Genomic DNA, 16,561 nt, shown 5'->3' with positions numbered 1-16,561 from the left:
ATACTAATACCAAACAACAAAAAACATCAAGTTAACAACACTGGGCAGCAAAACATGGACGTTTCACTTTGGTACACATGAAAAGTTGTAAAAGGTGGAATTCAAATATCCTTCATTGTGAACAACAGAGTGTGAAAGTAGAAACGCAGAGGGAGAAACTTAGGAGGGAGGAAGAGGAAAGAAAACGATTAAGCCCCTCCAAGGCCTCCCGTTCTCCTCTCAGCATTCCACTGTACTCAGCAGGTCTGTGTGTGTGTGGAGGGTTCCCGTTTGTTCAGAAGAATGCAGTAATCTTTTGTAAAAGCTCCAGCTGGCCTTTCTAATTTCAGAGCTGGCCGCTGAATGACCCTCCCCCCTCTTGCTGGGGCAGCATATGCACGGATGCACGCACACAGACACACACGCACACGTTCATATGCACATACAGACAGATAGACAACTAGACACACACACACAATATGTTTTATGGATGAGGGGCCTACACAGGTGAGCAGGGGTGAGGCTAACATTGAGTGGAGGGAAACATGGCACAGTCGTTCCTCCCTAACCCTTATCTTTGTTGGGTGTAAACATCTGCAATATCCTCCTGTGTGAAAGGGAAATCCCCAACGATGTCGGCATGTATCCCCGGGGACGAACTATAAATATACCAGAGCCTCTCTTTGGTCTAGATTCAATCCGGACCGCGAAAGATCTGCGTTATTGCGTGATTGATATTTAAAGGTCATTTCCGATCGACATATGCAGTGTTTACCGTGAATGTGGTCTCCATGAACGTGCATAGCGGACATAACGCGATTGGATTGAATTTGGCCCCTAATTTCTCTCTCTCCAGCTCTCTGTCTCTTTTTACTGTCATGTTATCTCATTCTATAGCATTGCTATTGAGTAAGTACATTATGGCTGTAACTAATAATAATAATATGCCATTTAGCAGACGCTTTTATCCAAAGCGACTTACAGTCATGCGTGCATACATTTTTGTGTATGGGTGGTCCCGGGGATCGAACCCACTACCTTGGCGTTACAAGCGCCGTGCTCTACCAGCTGAGCTACAGAGGATTTGATCAGTTACTGTAACTAACATCTAGATTTCTGCCTTACTCTGGATTCCTTTAATAATTATTGTAACACAAACTACTGTAACTGAGGAAAAAAATTAGAAAAAAAACGGAGGGAAAAAAGTCAGGAAAAAAGGTGAAAACCGTAACACGAAGGTCATCCATACTGTAATGTTGTTGTGCTGGAATATTCCAGGGCTACGTCCCAAATGGCACCTGTTCCCTAAATAGTGCACTACTTTTGACGAGAGACCTATGGGCCCTGGTCAAAAGTACACAGCAAAATAAATGGTGTATATTTAACTCTGAAAGTGTAAAATGTACACTACTTTCAGTGAAAATATGAGTCCCAGTGTACTGGTGTTAAAATAACACTTTTTAAAGTGTTAAAGATTTAACTATGTTGCAGTGTTCCCTTTTAACTCTTGAGGAACTTGATTGTGGTGTTTTCATAGCTCTAATATAGAGTAATATCAACACCCACAGTGTAAAACATAACAGTTGATTTAGAGTAAACTGGACACACTTTGCTTAGTGCTGACGCTGTTACACTTTCTCAGTGTAAGAAATTAACACCTGTAGTATTACAATAAATCCGTTTTGGGTGTTGTTTTAACACTGTATGGTGTAAAGCATAATTTGCATATTTCTCAGGGTGCCTTTACTTTTTGAGTAAATTGTAGAGTTATGAATGTATTTGTTAGTGACAGAGACATGGTTGTTGAATTCTTTCCTTTTAAAGGCCTGTGGCTTTCACCAAGTGAGTTGCTAATTGAACGTTATCAATTAAAATTCAACTCTATGACAATGCATTACATTACATATCCTAAGGCCTTACATATTGGCCTAGTTGATGTCCTAGTTTTACCCTAACACAGTGGTGTTAGGAAACCCCTGGTTTACAGGCCACATCAGGCCTCCAAGTCACATTATGCTGGCTTGCAAAGTGATGTGTAATTCCTATTGGAATCCAGCCAGTTAGGATATCCAACAGTTTGAATTTTTATTCACCCACAACCTGCCTTCAGAATGACAGTCAGGATTAGGATACTTGATTAAAAAAACACTACCTAAACCATTTAAACCCCCCCCAAAGAAAATTGCTCTGTAGTTCACATAAGGACATACGGACAGTGCATAAGGAATAGGGTGCCATTTGGGACTCAGCCCAGATCTCCAATCTACTTCTAACTTCCAAGCCACACCCCTCTGCTCCTTGCAACCCAATAGGGACAATTTACTGTAGGAACCAAATATACGTTTTCTCTGTGGTCATCACTAGATAGCGGTGTGTGTGTGTATGTGCGTGCACGCATACATATACGTGTGTGTATGCGTGCATGTGTGAGTGCGTGTGTGTGTGAGTGTGCGTGCATGCATATTTAGAACTATGTGTGTGTGCATTAGTGCATGTGCGTGCATATACATGTATGTGTGTGTGTGTGTGTGTGAGGGTCTGGGGGGTCACATTCCGATGCGTTATCGTAATGATAACTGCTGTTGAAACATTCCATATAACCTCCAGTGTACTTGTGCCAAGCCAGTGTTCAGTAATTACCGGGGTGGAGGCACCACTTTGCTGCTGTTACCGGAAATCTTGGAATATTTCGCCCGCTTAAGCGTCTTTCAGGACAAAACAAAAACAACATTAGCAACCAGGAAACCAGGAAACCAGGAAACGACATAAGCCCTAAGGCTTAGTTGAGTGAATGTTATAACTCTCTTACGTGTATTTGTTGGAAAACACGCATGCACGCACACTCACACACACACACACACACACACACATTCATGCACATTTGCACACAACATGCATACGCATTTCAGCAAAGCCATCATTTAAGGTAAAAGTCATAGACCATCACATTGCACTAATTTTTTATTTGAATGTTTTAAAGTTGAAAGTCAACTGGCAGTTTATAGCCCTACAAAAGTTTAAACAAGTAATTATATAGATGAAAGCATTTACTCAAAACAAGTAACATAAGTAGTGCATATGCATTTGTCATTGCAATGTAAGCACAGAACAGGACAGTTAGACAGTCCCCATGTTTTGACTCTCTCAGTCCCCCCTCCATGAATCATGGTTAGCACCTCTGACAGTCTGCGGGGGCGTGTCGGCCAACCAGCCCTCTGATTCGCCGGAACCCTGTAAAATCTCAACTGGCTTTGACCTCTGGTGTTGCTAGGTAACGCTGAGGGGAGAACAGGGCCCTCTTTGAAAAACAGGTTGGTGTGTGTTCACACTGGCTGACCAGAGCAGACCCCTCAGGCAGGCAATTAACTACACATGAGGGAGCCTCTGGACAGACTCAAACTGGATTTTACAAACACAGACAGACTGGCCTACAACTGGACATCTCAGGCAAACATATTTTATATTTGCACACAGAGCGCTGTTTTCCTGGACACAGATTAAACCTAGTCCTGGAAAAATAAGCATATTCTATGTTCCTTAAAAAGATGGCTACTGGAGGTTCTTAATTTAAAGTGTTTTTAAGTCCAGGACTATAGGCTTAATATTTGTCCAGGAAACTGGCCCAGAGAGTCCAGAGCTAAAAAGCTTTTCCGTCCTTGACAGATGACAAAATAATTGTGGCCCTCAAGGCAACTGAGGTCAAGTATATTTCTTCAAACCATTGATAAAATAGTCACTTTGAGTCAATGTGAGTCATTGATCAGAGGGACAATGGTATACAGCTCATAAACACACAATAACAAAAAGAGAGGCGAATAGGTAAGCGGAAGGGAGGGACAGGAACTCTCTCTCTCTCTCTCTCTCTCTCTCTCTCTCTCTCTCTCTCTCTCTCTCTCTCTCTCTCTCTCTCTCTCTCTCTCTCTCTCTCTCTCTCTCTCTCTCTCTCTCTCTCTCTCTCTCTCTCTCTCTCTCTCTCTCTCTCTCTCTCTCTCTCTCTCTCTCTCTCTCTCTCTCTCTCTCTCTCTCTCTCTCTCTCTCTCTCTCTCTCTCTCTCTCTCTCTCTCTGTGTGTGTGTGTGTGTTTTGGAGGGTCTGACTGTGTGGTCTGCTGATGGAGGGGAATTCCATACTCCAGATCAACTACACCGCCCCCCTCCAAAGTGCAACCTAGCGCAGCATAGATACCCGGATATACTAACTCTGGTTGGGATGGGTGGGTTGTAGTGGGGTGGGGGTGGAATGTGAGTAATTGCAGCTTGCAACATGGAGGAGTACACATTGCTAACAGGGTGAAAAGAAAGAGCTTAACGCAAGCAAGGAAAGTCAATCATTTATTTTAAAAGTCAATCACATCACCAATGTGTGGAGACATGACAATGGAGGTTGTTTTGTAAAGTAATTCATGAAAAAGGAAGTGATATCAGATTGTTGATAGCAAAGAGGTGACAGGGGACGCTTTTATCCTATGACTTTGTTGAGAGTTGTGTAACACAAGGGTCGGGACCCCTCTTGTTTACATTTAGCTTGTGTTGAGGAGTTTTTAAACCTACCCAAACACAACATAGACACATCAACAATATAGGTCTCAAACAAGCGCCATTGAATGCTCTTATGTTACTGGTCTCCACAACTCCACAGCACAGGAATAGCCGAGGACAACATACACCAACTTTAACAATATGTTGCCGTTTCTTGGCTTTTCCTTGAGATATTGTGTTATTATTTACATCCTCTTATGTAAACAAGCAATCTCTCCGACTGTAGTTGAATGAAAATGATGTTGAATGTAATAAACTACATTCATCAATCTAACTCTATTATTATGTGAATAATTGCTAGAGGCCCATAGGCGTATTCATTGGGTCTAGTTAAGATAGCGAGCCTTGTATCACCACTCGGAATACTACAAGTTACATGTGTCCAAGACAAAGAGCTAATATCTTGCTATGTCTTAGCATTAAATGATTGAGTTAACCTTAGCTCAGAGATGCACAGTTAGAGGACAAGCATATTGCTATGTGTAGTGTGAATTTTATTTACCAATCGACCTACTAAATTATGAACGTATAGTTCATCAAAGCATTACTCTGTAAAACGAGGAATGCATTCACTCAATTCAACTAATAGGATCTATTAGTCATTAAATAATTGACACTCAAACTATTACAGTGTACATGAAATACATGATACATTACAGAGTAACACAGAGTAAATGGCTATCTACTAAATAAGACTTCAAGTGGTTACACGTGTCTTCAGTTAATATCTGAGAGAAAAATGATGCGTCTCAGGAGCTTGCTAACAAGTTCTCAAAGTATGAGCAAATTCACTGCCCTTTTAACCAAATTCAAGCAGAAAATCCCCATAACCTGAATTAACATTTCTTTGCTACCCAGTTAGCAATCGGGAGGCCGGCGTCCATCCAGAGTGGTCGCACATTGTGCGACAGCTTGTTTGCCCATCGCCTCGTTCATGGGGCGCCCGCGATAGGCCACTCTGTCAAGCGGCAGCCGTGCTCCTGCCGTTCTCCTAACACAGCCCACCCACCCTTCTCCCGACCGGCGACACTACAGCTGACAGTCGGAGGCAAGGCGTTTTTTCAGCGTCAAGCCAGCGGCGTGCCTCTACTCCCTTTCATCACTTATTTACTTTAATTATTTAAGTTATGTTGGATGCCATGTCCATTTGAAACACGATTTGTGATTTCCAATAAGTATTAACAAGTACCGTAAATGATTATGTGTGTCATGATCGTTGAGAGACGGGTCAGACCAAGGTGCAGCGTGGTATGCGAACATGTTTATTAAACTGGATAAACACTGACAAAACAACAAAAGGCAACGAACCGTGACGTCGGAAGGCTATACACAAACAAGCCAAACACAAACGAGATCCCACAACCCAGACAGGAAAACTGGCTGCCTAAGTATGATCCCCAATCAGAGACAACGAGCGACAGCTGCCTCTGATTGGGAATCACACCCGGCCAAACATAGACGTATAACAACTAGACTCTAACCATAGATATACAACATAGAACTCAACATGCACACCCTGACCAAACTAACTAGAGTTCTAGAGGTCAGGGCGTGACAGTGTGTGCAAAATATATCAGATAATGAGGGCTAGTCCTGGTTCCCTGGATCAACAGATGATGACAAATAAATCCAGTAAAATCAACAAAAAATAAATTATTGACAGGCTTCTCACACAGTACAATGGCAACAAAACAGACAGTAATCAATGTGACATAGTAAAGTAATCAAATAAATGACATTGTAAATATACAAACAATAAAACAATAAAAATAAACTAAATCAAGTACAAAAGAAGCATTCAGATAAAACCAAATTAGCCTATATTCATATAGTATGGATATTTTTTGCTCAATGTGCATAGAGTGGAAGAAATACAGTGCAGTAGCAGCATATAATTATAATTAAAGTATATCTACATAGTGCAGTTAGGTGACATAACTATTTCATTGGTACGGTAGACTAAAGTGATTTAAGTGTGTACCGAATAGTGTGTGGTATGGTGCAGGAGTCAGCCCAGGGTTCAGCTGTTGGATCAGTCTTGTGGCTTGGGGGTAGAGGCTGGCTTTGAGAAGGTGGTCCGAGACTTGATGCTGACCCTCACTGCAGCGGATACCTCTCCCCTGTGCGCCGTCTTCTCCCGCCTTTACAATCGGAGACCGCTTTCAGCTAAAGGGTGACCTGAATCTGGACCCCCTTATCCATGGCATCCTGGGTTGTAGGTTCTTCCGAATGGCTTCTACACACAAATAAATAACATTGAGTTAGATTTGAATAGGACAATGTCTTACACATGAGTTTAAGAATTTACTTAAAAGTAGAGAAAACAAATGTAACACATTTAATAATATCAAAACTTTCTGTGAAGAATGGTCTTTAGAAACAAGTCCCTGAAACAGGCCTTATGCTCTGCCCCAGACCAGGTTGTGGCGATGGCAAGATGGTTTGACAGAATACAATGTAGCATCCGCCACACTGTCAAATTCAGGTCCTTAGCATTACAGCCAGAAACCTAAGCTACAAAATGCAAGAGAAATATTAGAAATTACACACTATGTTAACATATTTCCCACCCCCTATATTTTAAATAAATGTATTGTGACAGTCTAAAGACAAATTGCAGATATTTCCAATAAGTATTTAAATGTAATTTGTAAAAACAAAAGGCAGGGACAACACACCCAGATTCAATCTAATCAACTCAATTTGAATGTTATGACCGGACAACAGGAATGTGCCTGATAACCAGTCAAAATACACCAACCATAAAACATGCAATTCAATAAAACACTGGCCTTCATCATGGTTCACATTTGTTCACTCTTTCAACTAGACGACTGATACTACATCTTAAACACTTTAAACATGCGGTCTCACCAGTTCTCTGGACTTAAGCAAGGTCAGTCGAGTTCACCCAAACCGGACTCCCAATTTAGACTCTAAATGGCCCCAGTGACCTCACCACTCAACCAAATACCAGATGCTTTGTGCCTTTTCCCTTGGCACCTCTCCATTATCAATCCCAACCAACTCTCCAGTGACATGTTTATGTAAATAACAACCAGGCATTGAATAATGCCTTTCAGGTGTGTCTGCTCCAGAGTCCAGAGTCTCTCTCTCTTTCAGGATGTGTCACCATGTTAACTGCTGGGTGAAATTCTACAGATAGTTCAGCTACGGAGTTGTCAGGAAGCGTTTTCAAACAAAGCCTTGGTCGTATTTAAAATGTGAGAGGAGAAGTGAGTCATTTTCATTGCCTCTTCAGGTTGCAAACAACTACACAAATCAACCGCCACAGTCGAGTTGGTTACGTCATACATTTTGCAAATAGTGCAAAAAAAGTGGATGAATTGGAATCAAACTCAGACAACATTCCAATTCATTAGTCAGGCAAATCATGGCAAGGTAAAGAGAATGATGGGGCGTGGCCAAATGTGGACAGACAACTGTTGGACTGTGTATGTGCCAAGACAATGCCCCAGGAATCAGTGATGTGGCCTCCCAGGTCGTATCTGTGTCTATCCCCCGGCAGATCAAATAACCTCCACAGTGCTGAGTGGCTAAAATAGGCAGGACTGAATAGAAAATGCCGACCTTGAGGGCTTCAATGTGAAAGATATAACTAACTCCACTTGGCCCCCTATCAGTACCTACCAGATAGACAGAGGAAGTTTAGTTGAAGAACCTTGAGGTCTTGTGAATGGTTGTGCTCTTCAATAAATCCTGTAGATACCAATCAATTTGGAGTATGATGAAAAATGACAGCGTTCTTCTATAGGCTGAGGCATCCTGTGTTAATGTGGTACCATATCTACCTAAAATGGGTGAATTATACATGTTAGTACTTTACAATAAGGTGTAAAGTACCTTTGTAATGTGTACCTTATTGTAAAGTGTTACCTTATAACTTTATCACAAATATTGTATAAGGCCAGAAATATGAACCCCTGACAAAGCTGCCCTGCTGTTCAGTTACATATATTTAATTAAATGTTAAATATTAGAAAAGCACAACCTCACTGCACCAGTGCTTCTAACAATAACAGAACAATATGGGTGGCTGTAAAAACAATGTTTCCCATTTGTAAACGGTGCACTAATCAAATCATATGAGCAACAAAATGTTCAAGGGGCCACTGTGAATTTGTGTACATTTCAGTAAACATGCCATGGCAAATGATCAAAAACAGAAACATTTTTCATCAACTGTACGCAAATGATATGAGAAACAAAATGGTTCCATATGCCACTGGGAATGAGTCAATCAACATGTCGTACAGTCTGTATACCGAAGCAGATAACTAATGAAGGCTCCATGACTGTTGCACGACAAGGCTTTACTTACCATGTGCTAGCTATGGCCCATGTGGTTCTCTCCAGTGGGCCTTTGCACAAAAACAGCCAGTAGAGAGAAAGTATCCTTTACGCCTCTTTGGCTACTTCCTAATAGTTTTACACGGAATTCTGTCCTTGTCTCCTGTCCTATAAGACTAAAAGCGCTGGACAAGTGAAACAATGGGTGCAACTCAATAGTCAAAGAGACTAGGCCTACTTCTCCTCCTCATCCCTCCTTCACCTGAACTGACAGGAAAGAACTGGAGAGGTGAAAACAAATTCACAGTATAGACATCCACAATGTTGCTTTTACCTATTCTGGGTTTTCAGATCAATGGAGATGAAGGGGGGAGATGAGGTGACTCAGCCTCTTCAGGCCATTTAGATGCATCCAAAACATTTGAGACCTATAGGCCTTTTACCTATGACTGGTGATGAATAAAAGAAGAAGAAGAACCTCAGTCTCATTGGCCTTTATGGCAAATATACTGTAAGTGTCAGTGGAGGCTGCTGAGGGGAGAACGGCTCATAATGATTTCCGGAACGGAGCAAATGGAATGGCATCAAACACCTTGAAACCATGTGTTTGATGTGTTTGATACCATTCCACTGATTCCGCTGCAGTCATTACCACGAGCCCGTCCTCCCCAATTAAGGTGCCACCAACCTCCTGTGGTAAGTTGATAGCTTTGGGAAGCTGAAATCAAATGTGAGAGGTGTGCCTCTCATGCTCAATGGGAGTGTAGTCGAGTTACAAGTAGCATAGTTGTCCCAAACAATGTGGACAGCAATACCCAAGGCCTCCCAGGGACAGTACAGCACGATTCGCACCGTCATCCCTGAGGCATTGTTTATAGAAACCCTAGGCATGCACTCTCTCACGCACATGGGCCCCATGCACACTCAGGTTGTACAACTGATGTACAACACATTTGACACATCGGTTGTAATAAAGCTGAGCGTTTTTCTGCACAGAAATAATTACACAAGCGTTGTGGAGATACCGTACAATAGTTCTGTAAACATTTTTGAGCAGACAAACTCTCTGTTGTATCACAACCATCAAATGCGTTGTACATCAGTTGGACAACCTGAGTGTGTACAGGGCTATGGACACACAGTGATCCACATAGGGCACCCTCCCACACAAACAAACCCTGAGCGAAACCCAAATCTTCCCCGGCAACACAATGGGTCCCGAACACACATTTATAGACCTCACCACGCCCTTTGATATATGAGCCTCTTTTTCCCACACTTAATAATTAACCAATGAAAGGCGAGACGGATCGGGGGGGACCTAGAACACATTAACTTTTCCTCCCTTCCTGCCGAGACAGCAAGCAAGGTCACCTGATCCCTCCACCGGGCAGCGATGACGTACTCCACATCCCCTGGCTTCAGCTGGGCAGCCAGTCACGTGAGGGGAGGTTATTATTGTTGTCTCTTCTTCAACTCCTACGAGTCTGACATAATCAGTCCACGCCAGTGGTGCGTAACGTGGCCATGAATAAGACATCATCTCTGTGGTCTCTTTTTCCACTCTAAATGTTTAATAAGTGACGAGATAGATGATGATCCGTGACATATTTAGAGCAGTTGTTAGTGACAGTCTGTTGGCTCGGGTGTTTTGGACGATAGAAGATTGCCTTTCAAAGTGATCATATGCTTTGAGCGCACTTTGTTGTCAGAGAAAGGGGTGGGGGTGTGTGTGTGTGCATGCGTGTGTGTGTGTGGCCTACAAATGGGATAGGAAGCATCTTTCACAATATTTTAAATTCTCTTGGGGATTATAGTAGCTGTAGTTCCATTTCAAAAACCTTCATTCTTCTCTTTGGTTGAAGTAAGACAAAGCCGAACCAAAACAATTAGCATTTCCCAGATCAAATTTCAGACTCAAACACAACAGGTGCCTATTTTTAGATTCCTTTGAACCAACTATGCCACATAGGAGAGTGCCCAGTATTGTTTAAAATGCTGTGTTTAGTCTTACCAGAAAAAAAATATGCAGCAGTGGTACAGTAGCTTGGGAGAGAGAGAGCTGAGGTGGCGGTCGGAAGGTTTCACGTGGTGAGTGTTGAATGTTATACATAACGCCCACAAAGACCGGCATGGAATTCTATCATGGACACCCACTGGAGGTTCTCACATGGTTCAGTGTCATGACGAGATAGTATCAGGTATGTTGTTGTTCCAAAGATTACAGGTCGCCTGCAATTATTATATCATCAAAATAATAGCCGTGATCTCATATGTTTGGCTTCACGTAAACGGCCCAATGCCAATTGGCTCTAACAAACTGATATCTCATTCAAGTTCTTTAGCTTTTTATGCTAACCTCAGAGTTAAAGATGCACTATGCAGAAATCGCTCCGCCATTTCCTGGTTGCTAAAATTCGAAAAGTTCGCCTAATTTCAGTTTATGTGACAAAACAAGCAAGTATAGTGTAGAAAATCATTGTACCATCTAAACCTCTGTGAAATATAACCAAATATGTTGTATTTTCAGCTGTTTGAAGCTGGTGTACAAAACCAAAAGTAAAAGAAGCAAAAGCTAAACTTAAGAAATAGCTCACATCGAGTAGATCTACCGCTTTTTAGACTTACTTTCAAGGAGAATGACAGCTCTATAACTCACATTTCTATGTGAATTTGGTCTGGTCACCCAAAAAGTTACATATTGCAGCTTTAACTTTTCCATCAAATCAAAATACAATGACATTTGGTGGTAGTTTTTTCTATTTTCTGTCATTTGACAAACTATGTAAAAATGAGCACCAGAACCAACCATAAAAACAAAATTATCTCGCAATGCTGTTCATTTATTGACCTGTCTTTTTCAAGCGAGACGAATGTCCCTGTAGACCCTGACATTGATCAACCAAACAGGCAGCCATTTTGAGAGCTCAACCACCAGTTGGCATGATCTGCTGACGCTGACAGACAGGCACTGTTGCTCTCTGCCTGTGGACCCGAGTCATTTCCATGGCAACAGTAAGGCTCTAGCTGTCCTTGGCACAGGTCGATCTCCACCAAGGCCACAGCGAAGACAACCCACATCTTCCGATTGCTGGGCGTTTGTGATAAACCAACCGTGAAACACAACGAGGGAATAGATTTATTTGCGTTCGAGTCATTGGCTGTCCTTAGACATATCCCAAATGAAATGAACAGTTGTACTCGATACTTTTTGACAAGTGTATGATGAGCCCATATTAAAGAGACACTATCAAAATCTCCATGACATCAATAAAAAATTAAGGATTTAAGCAAGGCTTACCATAGCACCAGTCTCCCTTTCACTTCAAAGCTGTCTGTTACGGCATCCATATTAGGAAGTTGTCAGATTTCAGGCAATACATTCAGGAGATCAGCAAGGGCTTAGGGCTTTGGCACCATGTTGAATCGTCACTGTCAAAAAGTGTCATGGCCACCCTTTAATCAGATGGAGATTTCTGCAGATAGAAATGTGATGATTCAGACGGGAGGCTTCATACGTTCTGTAAGGCTCCTGCTTCCCCCCCTTCCCGGAGATATACAACTGTCTGTTTGAGATAATGTACAGTAATATACTGTACCTCATGTATCGCTAATATATCTACTGAGATACAGTATCATATGTCTCTAATATATCGACTGACAGTAATTAACAGAATCAGTTATACTCTCCTTTTTATGAAATTAAACAAATTACTCAAATGAGGACACATAACAATTAACATTTTGCAACATCTAATGGTGAGCATTCTCAGTTCGATGCGAAAAAGCTATCGCAATATCTATACATATTTATTCATTCATACACCTTTGATCGAAACAAGCAGATACAGTGGCTTGCGAAAGTATTCACCCCCCTTGGCATTTTACCTATTTTGTTGCCTTACAAACTGGAATTAAAAACAATTCTGGGGGTTTGTATCATTTGATTTACACAACACGCCTACCACTTTGAAGATGCAAAATATTATTTATTGTGAAACAAACAAGAAAAGAAACTGAAAACTTGAGCGTGCATAACTATTCAGCCCCCCAAAGTTAATACTTTGTAGAGCCACCTTTTGCAGCAATTACAGCTGCACATCTAGCCACTGGGATTTTTGCCCATTCCTCAAGGCAAAACTGCTCCAGCTCCTTCAAGTTGGATGGGTTCCGCTGGTGTACAGCAATCTTTAAGTCATACCACAGATTCTCAATTGGATTGAGGTCTGGGCTTTGACTAGGCCATTCCAAGACATTTAAATGTTTCCCCTTAAACCACTCGAGTGTTGCTTTAGCAGTATGCTTAGGGTCATTGTCCTGCTGGAAATTGAACCTCCATCCCAGTCTCAAATCTCTGGAAGACTGAAACAGGTTTCCCTCAAGAATTTCCCTGTATTTAGCGCCATCCATCATTCCTTCAATTCTGAGCAGTTTCCCAGTTCCTGCCGATGAAAAACATCCCCACAGCATGATGCTGCCACCACCAAGCTTCACTGTGGGGATGATGTTCTCGGGGTGATGAGAGGTGTTGGATTTGCGCCAGATATAGCGTTTTCCTTGATGGCCAAAAAGCTCAATTTTAGTCTCATCTACCTTCTTCCATATGTTTGGGGAGTCTCCCACATGCCTTTTGGCGAACACCAAACGTGTTTGATTATTCTTTTCTGTAAGCAATGCCTTTTTTTCTGGCCACTCTTCCGTAAAGCCCAGCTCTGTGGAGTGTATGGCTTAAAGTAGTCCTATGGACAGATACTCCACTCTCCGCTGTGGAGCTTTGCAGCTCCTTCAGGGTTATCTTTGGTCTCTTTGTTGCCTCTCTGATTAATGCCCTCCTTGCCTGGTCTGTGAGTTTTGGTGGGCAGCCCTCTCTTGGCAGGTTTGTTATGGTGCCATATTATTTCCATTTTTTAATAATGGATTTAATGGTGCTCCGTGGGCTGTTCAATGTTTCAGATACAGTGAGGGAAAAAAGTATTTGATCCCCTGCTGATTTTGTACGTTTGCCCACTGACAAAGAAATGATCAGTCTATAATTTTAATGGTAGGTTTATTTGAACAGTGAGAAACAGAATGACAACAACAAAAAAACAGAAAAACGCATGTCAAAATGTTATAAATTGATTTGCATTTTAATGAGGGAAATAAGTATTTGACCCCCTCTCAATCAGAAAGATTTCTGGCTCCAAGGTGTCTTTTATACAGGTAACGAGCTGAGATTAGGAGCACACTCTTAAAGGGAGTGCTCCTAATCTCAGTTTGTTACCTGTATAAAAGACACCTGTCCACAGAAGCAATCAATCAATAAGATTCCAAACTATCCACCATGGCCAAGACCAAAGAGCTCTCCAAGGATGTCAGGGACAAGATTGTAGACCTACCCAAGGCTGGAATTGGCTACAAGACCATCGCCAAGCAGCTTGGTGAGAAGGTGACAACAGTTGATGCGATTATTCGCAAATGGAACAAACACAAAATAACTGTCAATCTCCCTCGGCCTGGGGCTCCATGCAAGATCTCACATCGTGGAGTTGCAATGATCATGACAACGGTGAGGAATCAGCCCAGAACTACACGGGAGGATCTAGTCAATGATCTCAAGGCAGCTGGGACCATAGTCACCAAGAAAACAATTGGTAACACACTACGCCGTGAAGAACTGAAATCCTGCAGCGCCCGCAAGGTCCCCCTGCTCAAGAAAGCACATATACATGCCCGTCTGAAGTTTGCCAATGAACATCTGAATGATTCAGAGGAGAATTGGGTGAAAGTGTTGTGGTCAGATGAGACCAAAATCGAGCTCTTTGGCATCAACTCAACTTGCCGTGTTTGGAGGAGGAGGAATGCTGCCTATGACCCCAAGAACACCATCCCCACCGTCAAACATGGAGGTGGAAACATTATGCTTTGGGGGTGTTTTTCTGCTAAGGGGACAGGACAACTTCACCGCATCAAAGGGACGATGGACGGGGCCATGTACCGTCAAATCTTGGGTGAGAACCTCCTTCCCTCAGCCAGGGCATTGAAAATGGGTCGTGGATGGGTATTCCAGCATGACAGTGACCCAAAACACACGGCCAAGGCAACAAAGGAGTGGCTCAAGAAGAAGCACATTAAGGTCCTGGAGTGGCATAGCCAGTCTCCAGACCTTAATCCCATAAAAAATCTGTGGAGGGAGCTGAAGGTTCGAGTTGCCAAACGTCAGCCTCGAAACTTTAATGACTTGGAGAAGATCCGCAACGAGGGGTGGAACAAAATCCCTCCTGAGATGTGTGCAAACCTGGTGGCCAACTACAAGAAACGTTTGACCTCTGTGATTGTCAACAAGGGTTTTGCCACCAAGTATTAAGTCATGTTTTGCAGAGAGGTCAAATACTTATTTCCCTCATTAAAGTGCAAATCAATTTATAACATTTTTGACATGCATTTTTCTGATTTTTGTTGTTGTTATTCTGTCTCTCACTGTTCAAATAAATCTACCATTAAAATGATACACTGATCATCTCTTTGTCAGTGGGCAAACGTACAAAATCAGCAGGGGATCAAATACTTTTTTCCCTCACTGTATGTTTTTATAACCCAACCCTGATCTGTACTTCTCCACAACTTTGTCCCTTTGACAGATCATGTGACACTTAGTTTGCACACAGGGGGACTTTATTTAACTAATTATGTGACTTCTGAAGGTAATTGGTTGCACCAGATCTTATTTAGGTGCTTCATAGCAAAGGGGGTGAATACATATGCACGCACCACTTTTCCGTTATTTATTGTTTAGAATTTTTTGAAACAAGTTATTTTTTTCATTTCACTTCACCAATTTGGACTATTTTGTGTATGTCCATTACATGAAATCCAAATAAAAATCCATTTAAATTACAGGTTGTAATGCAACAAAATAGGAAAAACACCAAAGGGGATGAATACTTTGCAAGGCACTGTATTATTTAGCCTTATTTTGGTGTAACTATGGACAAAGGTTTTGTGCTTTAGATTGTCCTTGCATCGTTATTACAAAAAAAACAACTCATACCCTCAGGAGCATTAGCTGGATTGCCAGACGTATTTGAGCGGTCAAAGTCAAACAGAGTTTTCGGAGCAGTGCTCTAGTTTTGTTGCTTTGAGAAGTCCCGATAATAGCATTCACTCTGTTCTCTGTTCTCTCACTTTGCTGGCAAAATCACATGGGCCCCTCGAAATAAACCGCCTCCCCTCCACTGACTGCCTCACTAGTAGATGTTATGAAAAATACACTGAGATAAATTCCTATGCTTTATCTCATTCGGGCCCATCCTAACACGTTTGTGGAAACAGCTGGCAATCCACCACCTCTCCTCTCCTCTCCTCTCCTCTCCTCTCCTCTCCTCTCCTCTCCTCTCCTCTCCTCTCCTCTCCTCTCCTCTCCTCTCCTCTCCTCTCCTCTCCTCTCCTCTCCTCTCCTCTCCTCTCCTCTCCTCTCCTCTCCTCTCCTCTCTCATCCCCCATTTTCTTCTCTCCTTCTCATCCTCCCTCGCTGGCTTGCATCCTTTTTCGCGAATAACTCCCCTCCCTCTCCCTTCCCTCCTCCCCCTCTTCCCACTGTCCTTCATGAGTCCTGACTTTGAGTGCGTCACTCACCAGGTGCTCCTCACCAGCCGGCCCCATCGTCATGGTTACTGACCAGAATCACACCCAATCGCGAGGCAGTTGACACCCTGGAGATGGGTCTCTGAGCCCGAAGGACGAATCATATCGTAC

At 42.4% G+C, this 16,561-nt stretch overlaps 1 long non-coding RNA gene across 1 annotated transcript; it reads right to left on the bottom strand.

Annotated features, from left to right (window-relative positions):
• Positions 1 to 5,907: 5,907 nt before the first annotated feature.
• LOC121573064 lies at positions 5,908 to 16,105 on the bottom strand. Its single transcript, XR_006001957.2, has 3 exons — positions 15,858 to 16,105; positions 12,129 to 12,303; positions 5,908 to 6,752 (listed from the first exon to the last, which is right to left on the bottom strand). It is a non-coding gene; the product is annotated as an uncharacterized LOC121573064 (long non-coding RNA).
• Between the last annotated feature and the right edge of the window lie 456 nt (positions 16,106 to 16,561).

The sequence above is a fragment of the Coregonus clupeaformis genome, chromosome 8 (genome assembly GCF_020615455.1).
Source record: "Coregonus clupeaformis isolate EN_2021a chromosome 8, ASM2061545v1, whole genome shotgun sequence".
NCBI lineage: Eukaryota > Metazoa > Chordata > Actinopteri > Salmoniformes > Salmonidae > Coregonus > Coregonus clupeaformis.
The sequence above is the reverse complement of the archived record's forward strand: the minus strand, read 5'-3'. Positions and strand labels throughout refer to the sequence as shown.